Source organism: Otolemur garnettii, unplaced genomic scaffold (genome assembly GCF_000181295.1).
Source record: "Otolemur garnettii isolate 467f Iridium unplaced genomic scaffold, OtoGar3 scaffold00015, whole genome shotgun sequence".
Classification (NCBI taxonomy): Eukaryota; Metazoa; Chordata; class Mammalia; order Primates; family Galagidae; genus Otolemur; species Otolemur garnettii.
In genome coordinates, this window is record NW_003852410.1 from 20,300,129 (window position 1) to 20,307,849 (window position 7,721).

A 7,721-nucleotide genomic window follows, 5' to 3' on the forward strand; every position below is an offset into this window, starting at 1 on the left:
CCAAAAAACATATAGTAGACAGCCCTCTCTTTTTCTCCCTCTCTCCCATCCTTCCTTTCTACCATCCTCCCTTTCTTCTCTCTTCCCTTGATATATGAAGACACTGGAAGAGCGTGGCTGTTTATAAGCCAGGAATAGAGCCCTCACAAGAACTATGCTGGTACCTTGATCCTAGACTATCTAGCCTCCAGGGCTGTTTGAAAATAAATTTTTATTGTTTTAGCCACCCAACTCCTCCTACTTTGTTATGGTAGCCTAAACTAACTAAGATAATGGCCACACACTTTTTAGGCGAAAGAGCTGATTGGAATTGGGGGAAAGACAGAGAGTGGTGTTTCATAGTAAGTACTATGAATCAGTCTGTGCTGATTCATAGTAAGTAATTTAAAAATACTAAAGCTAGCCTTATGTAGGGTTTCCACTTGGTGCATAGCTCTACTTCATTTGAAAAAGACATACTAGAATAGGGAGACACATTAAATGTGCACTGATGACTTCTGTTTTTTAATTTTTCTTAACTTATTCTTATGCCTGGCTTGTGTCCATTTATATTAAATAAACTGTATTAACAGCTGTTTTTGTTTCTTTGTATGACAAACATTAGTGAGTCTAACATTTCTGCATCTAGACCATTAGCACAATTGTAATAAATTTCTGGGAATCTTAATGCCTAAGCTGAAACCCAGCACAGAGGCACCAGTATTGTAGGACTGATACCTACAAGGCTCTTTTGTCGTCTGATATCAGTTTGTTTCCACACAAGAGAGTGCAAATAGAAGCCCTCTTACCTAAACAAAACATCTGTTAAAATAAAGCATCCTTTAAACAAGAGAAATCAAGTTTAAACTTTTAATTTGAATTCAATGCGTAAACGATCTTTTTCACCAGGCTTTTCTTGTAACACCAGTTCCTCACCTTGACTGAGGGTGCTGATTAGAATCCTGCCCTATTTTTCTTCCTTCTAGATTATCTGTAATTGCAAAGTCTATGATTTCCATTTGTAATACCTGTAAAATAGAATGAGGACTTGAGGAGATTTGAAATAATCTACATGCAGAATCATGCCAGATTATTACAGTTCCCTGTAATAGTTTAGCAGTGCTTTACCCATGCCTTATTTGACCAGGCTATTTTTTAGGGTCTTTATGGAAGATGTGTTTGTACCAGCACTTGTCAACCACTGTGCCAGCAAAGGTTGACAAACCACTACCCATGGGGCAAATCCAGCCCGTGGCATGTTTTGCACAATCCACAAACTAAAAATGGATTTTACATTTTGAAATGTTGCTCAAAAAAAACAGGCAAAACTGAAAATGTTTCCTGTTTGATTCTTTACATAACGTTTATCAACCCTGCTTCAGGCAATCAGGGACCTCTTCTGGATTCTTTGCAGATGCAGAGAGAGACAAGAAGGGGAATTTTAAACACAAACCTAGACTTGGCGTTCATCTTTTTGCTACTTTCCATTGCCCAGAACTCAATCACATAGATTGCCCCTACCTGTATGGGAGGCTGGGAATTGTTTGGAGGTAAATCCAGGGAAAAAAAGTATAGTGAAGAAATAATTTGTCTCTGCCATATGAAGTCTCTTGCAATCACTTAACTTTGAAAAGAAACAAAAACTCTTAGTTTGTTCTCTTATCTCACTAAATCACACATTTATGGAAACTACATAGTTAAGGACTAGTGCAACTGACATAGCAGCTTTTTTTTTTTTTTTTTTTGAGACAGAGTCTCAAGCTGTCATCCTGGGTAGGATACCTTGGAGTCACAGCTCACAGCAACCTCCAACTCTAGGGCTCAAGCGATTCTCTTGCCTCAGCCTCCCAAGTAGCTGGGACTACAGGCGCCATAATGATCTGCTATTTTGGGGGGAGGGGAGGGTAGTAGTAGTCATTGTTGTTTGGCATAGATAATGGACATTTGATAAGCCTGAGGCCCAACTAATGGGATCTCAGCTGGGAGCCTAACCTGGAGGACTCAGCAGGCTGTGGTTACCAAGCATTCTGTGTTCCTGATGAGTTACAGCAGTGGTTCTCTATTAGGGGCAATTGTGCCCTTGAAGGAACATTGGCAAAGTCTGGAAATGTGTTTGGCTGTGGCAACTGGAGTAGTTCTACTGGCCTATTTTAGTTAGTGCGGGCCAGGAGTGCTGTTAAACATCCCGCGTCACATAGGACAGCCCCCACAACAAAGAATTATCTGTCCCAAAATGTCAATAGTGCTGTGGTTGAGAAAACCTAGAGTAGGGAGTGTTAATTGATCTGGCAAATTGCTAAGTCTGCGGTTTGTTAAGGGAGCTTCTAATATATGTAGGAATTAAGTTCAGTCAAGCTTTTTTTTGTTTTGTTTTGTTTTTGCAGTTTTTGGCTGGGGCTGGGTTTGAACCCACCACCTCCGGGATATGGGGCCGGTGCCCTGCTCCTTGAGCCACAGGCACCACCCAATTCAGTCAAACTTTAAAGTAAATCAAGTCTTGGAAATTGTTGAGGTTTCTAAGGAAGCCAATTCATTCCTTCATTCCCCTCTCTGGATCCTAAATTAACTGAGAATTAGTCAGAGAAAGTAGATCGGAATCAATACAATAACAACTTTATATCAGGCCATGCCTGATTGAAAAAGATGCCATAGGCTTACACAGTGTGGTGGGCGACATTAGCTAGCACTCGCACTCTCTTTAATGGGGAAGCAGTGGACTATAAGAGACTGAACTGTTTCTGTCTCTATTTCCAACAGACTCCAACATTCAGTCTTTGCTCACAAAAAGAAGTGAGGAAAATTATATTAGTTTTTTTTTAAAAAAACAGTTAATGTAAAATTATAGCAAAAAAGGAACCTGAACTTTAGTAACACAGCTGGAACAATCTGCAGTGGCAGGAGGAGAGGTTTAATTTAGTTGATTTTCTGTGGTTGTTTTTTTCCCACTAGTCTCACAGTGATGGAAGCTGCACAGTTTTTGGAAGGGACGGAAAAGCTGCTGGAGGTTTGGTTCCCCCAGTAGCAACCTGATGCAACCAGGGATCTGGAGATCTTCCCACTATCCTGAGATCTGAGTGGGACATACTTTTGGAGTATGTGCAATGTTCAATCATGAGTGTGACAAAAACTGATAAGCAGGAAGCTTATGTACTCAGTGAGAACATCATGTTCATCTCCAAGAGACGGTTCATTTTGAAGTTATGTGGTACCACCCTCTTGCAGAAAGCACTGGTTCTCCTGTTGAAGCTTGCTGGGGATTACAGTGAGTTTGACTCAATTCAAAACTTCTTTTATTCTCATAAGAATTTCATTCACCAAGGGTGAATGCCTTCTCACCAAGGGTACCCACTCTGGAATTTCCAGGAAGAAATAGAGTTTCTAAATGCAATTTTCCCAAATGCATCAGAGTATTGTATGGGAGTATGAATTCTGTTGGTTGGTATTTATATACTCTGGATTTCCCAGAGAGTTCAGTAATCAGTCAGCCAGAGCAAACCCTGGAAATTCTGATGAGTGAGCTTGACCCAGAAGTTAGGGACCAGATCTAAAGATGGTATCACGGCTTGGCTCTCATGTTCAGTGGTTAGGGCACTGGCCACATGCACCAGTGTTGGTTGGCAGTTCGAACCCTGCCTGAGCCAGCTAAACAAACAATTGCAACAACAAAAAATAGCCAGGCATTGTGGTGGGCGCCTGTAGTCCCAGCTACTTGGGAGGCTGCGGCAAGAGAATCACTTAAGCCCAAGAATTTCAATTTGCTGTGAGCTGTGATGCAAAAGCACTCTACAAAGGGCAACATAATAAGACTCTGTCTCCAAAAAAAAAAAAAAGAAAGAAAGAAAAAGATGGTGTTACTGCAAAGGATGTCACTTGTGATAGTGGACACCAGGTTCTGTCATTGATGCCACATTGTTCACTGAACAATGAATGGAATGAAATCAGATGGAACTTACTGGGCTATTCTCATCACTCCAGAACCAGAACTTTATGTTAGCTTTGAAACAAACTTTAATCAGACCTCCTATGATGACCTGATCTGGAAAGTTGTGAAAGTCTTAAAGCCAGAAAAATTCATGACCACCTTGTTTGTTTATCAGAGTTCTAAATGTTGCACTGTGCTTTCTTTGCCCCAGAAGATTGGAGGCTTTAAACATCTTGATTGTCAGAGTGCCATGTTCAATGATTACAATTTTGTTTTTATCAGTTTTGCTAAGAAGAAGCAACAACAGCAGAGTTGATTAAGAAAAATGAAGAAAAAATGCAAAAAGAGAACACATGTAGAAGGTGGTGGCTGCTTTCTAAATGTTAATACTGGGGCCATGCTTTCCATAACCACGACCTTGTAGTTGCAGAAAACCCTAGATGTAATGATAGTGTAATCATATTGAATTGTATGCATTATTATGTTAAGAGTTAGATATCTTATATAAATGACCTCTTCCGTGTTTAGGTAATTCTATGCCACTCTTGCTGTGAAATTGAAGTGCATGTAGAAAAAACCTTTTACTATATGAAACTTTATAATACTTGTGAAAACAATTCAATATGGTTTATGCACAGTGTAATATTTCTCCAGGTATCCTCCAAAATTCCCCACAGACAAGGCTTTTGTCTTCATTAGGTATTGGCCTCAGCCTAACCATCTGGGACTGTGCTTTTAAATTGCTGCCAGAATTTTACATCCAGTTGCCTCCACTTTATAGAACTTATTCTTTATTAATGTTACTGGAACAATTTCTACTTCATAAATGTGTTTTTTGCAACAGCAATTAAAAGTTTTCAATCCACAAGTTGGGTCCTCTTAAGAATATGATTCCAGTTATTTTGCATATTACTTTTTTTTTTTTTTGAGACAGAGTCTCACTTTGTCATCCTTGGTAGAGTGCTGTGGTGTCACAGCTCACAGCAACCTCCAGCTCCTGGGCTAGGGCAATTCTCTTGCCTCAGCCTCCCAAGTTGCTGGGACTACAGGTGCCTCCCCCACCCCCCACCCCCCATTGCCTGGCTATTTTTGTTGCAGTTGCCACTGCTGTTTTAGCTATCTGAGGCTGGGTTCAAACCCATCACTCTCAGTATTTGGGGCTGGCGCCCTACCCACTGAGCCACAGGTGCCGCCCTGCATATTACTATTTTAACATTATTGATCTGTGCATTTATACTCCTATAATTGATTTCTTCCCTTACCATGGTGTCTCCCCCAAGCCCTCCAAATAAAGCAATACACTGTCAACACTGTGGGTTTGTATAAAAATCTTACACCTCAGGTGGGGAAAAGGGGAGATAGTCCCTGGGTTTAATTTTCTTTTAAGGGCATGGGAATTTGGCCTCCTTTTTATTGATTTGAGTTCTTTTGGATGACAATAACAAAATAAACTTCTCCAGTGTTCACTAGCAGGGAAAACCTACAGAGAATTGTAGATGGAGATTAGGTTGTATTGGGTGAACTATGGAAATCTTATGTAATTCTGTGCTCCTCAGTAAATGAGATTAGCCTTTACTTAACTTGCTAAGTGGTACATAAAAGGGTTTTTATTACTAAGATGATTACTGGTAAAGTTTAGCATAAAGTTTATACTAGATTCAGTAAGTCAGGTCAGCTTGGATCATTGACGTTAACTTTTATTTTAGCAGCCATTCCCACTAATAATACACTGTAAACTTTGGTTCAAAGCAAAATCAATGTCTTTTTCATCTTGTGACTTCAAGTTCTGTGACTTTGTGATGCACGTGAGTGTTCTGACTTCTGTTTTCTGAGTATGGTTTTCTTTGACCATAGAATTCACAGGATCAAATGAGCAGTTGCCCAGAATGAAAATCATCCAGGTTATTCAGATAAACACCATGAAGCAGAGTATATGAATGAGTGTATAAATAAAGAAAACATACAAAATTCTAAAATACTCCATGGGAAATGACTAAAATAGAGGCTTTCAAGAGTCGGCATCTTTTAACTGTATTGGCAAATATTGCAGGATATAAGCAACTAAGCGAAGAGCAAAGTTGACTAAATTTTGTATTTTTTCTTCTCACTATATTTTGATAGTTACTGGATTGATACAGAGATTTTTTTTTTTTTTTTTTTTTTTTTTTTTGAGACAGAGCCTCAAGCTGTCCCCCTGGGTAGAGTGCCATGGAATTACAGCTCACAGCAACCTCCAACTCCTGGGCTCAAGCGAGTCTCCTGCCTCCGCCTCCCAAGTAGCTGGGACCACAGGCGCCCGCCACAACGCCTGGCTATTTTTTGGTTGCAGCCGTCATTGTTGTTTGGCGGGTCTGGGCTGGGGATTCGAACCTGCCACCTTAGGTGTACGTGGCTGGCGCCTTAGCCGGTTGAGCTATAGGCGCCGAGCCCAGAGATGTTTTTGATAGGGGGGCTGGCGCCCCATCCAGCTCCCCGGAGCTGAGGGGAGGACCTGCCGCCTCCGCCCTGGCAGTGGATGCGGAAGCAGCTGGCAGAGGAACCAGCAGGTTGGAGAGTAGGTGGGGTGTGGGGGGCCACCAGGAGGCTCTAGTTGCTGGAGAGGCCAGACAACTGCTGGGGAGACACTAGCACCTTACTGTCTCCCTCCCCTTGCACTTGCAGCTGAACAGGGAACACTTCCTATACCTAGGTCAATTTCGTTTAGGTTTCCTAGGCTTGGGAACAAAAGGGGTTGTATCCTTTCATTGGTTACCAAGTCCTGGCCAAATGTAACTACAGAGGACACCTGTGATTATATGTACCCCTGGACAAAAGGGTGGGGGAGAGAGAAAGCTTTCTTCCCACTTGGGTTTTTCTCTGTGTCAGGAGCTTTGGTGGTTTTTTCCTCTGTATTCTTTTCTGTAAAATAAGTCTTGTCTGACCACTGATCTGTGGTCCTGTGGATTCATTCTTCGAATCACCCAGAGCCAGGCGTCCTCAAACTAGGGCCCCCAGACCACATGCAGCCCATCTAGGACATTTATCCAGCCCACCGGTGTTTTTGCCGCTGCTGCCTGTCCTGCTTAGCAGCCGACTTGTCCCGGGGCACAGCCCGGCCCTCCAAAGGTCTGAGGGACAGTGAACTGGCCCCCTGTTTAAAAAAAGTTTGAGGACTCCTGACCCAGACCAAAGCCCTACTGCAGACAAAATTCTGGTATCATTTTGCTCCTCCCATATTTATAAACAAAATACCTTTTTTAGTGTTTCTAAACATAAAATCTACTTGGTTTGAAATCAAGTGGTATGAAACATTTTTGACTTAAGAATGTTGATTGAAAGTTTAATTGAGGAAGGTTTCAATTAGCGTGATCAGTTTGATTCTGTAATGAGCAGGGTACCTAATGTATTCAGGTGCTCTGTTTTGAGGACCAATGCTCAAAGTGATTTTGTTCTTGAACACTATCCCAATGGATCTAATTGTTGGCTTGACTTCTGATTTTTTTTTCTAACATATTTAAGAATTCTAATTGAAAACCTGCATATTCGTGTGTAACAAAACTTAAAAAAGAGAAAACTAGATTGAATAGTAATCTAAATCTCAGTATGATAGAGGAGGGAAAGTTTTGGTGCCATAATTTCTTCCTTCACTGGTGTTGGACTCAAATCAGTTGAAATGTGTTTCTGTACCACAATTTAAGCTTCAATAAAAGTTTAATTATCGGCTCGGCGCCTATAGCTCAACCGGCTAAGGTGCCAGCCACGTACACCTAAGGTGGCGGGTTCGAATCCCCAGCCCGGACCCGCCAAACAACAATGATGGCTGCAACCAAAAAATAGCCGG

At 41.4% G+C, this 7,721-nt stretch overlaps 1 pseudogene; it reads left to right on the forward strand.

Moving 5' to 3' along the window:
- The first annotated feature begins 2,938 nt into the window (after window positions 1–2,938).
- LOC100950794 lies at window positions 2,939–4,217 on the forward strand (annotated as a pseudogene).
- Window positions 4,218–7,721: the final 3,504 nt, after the last annotated feature.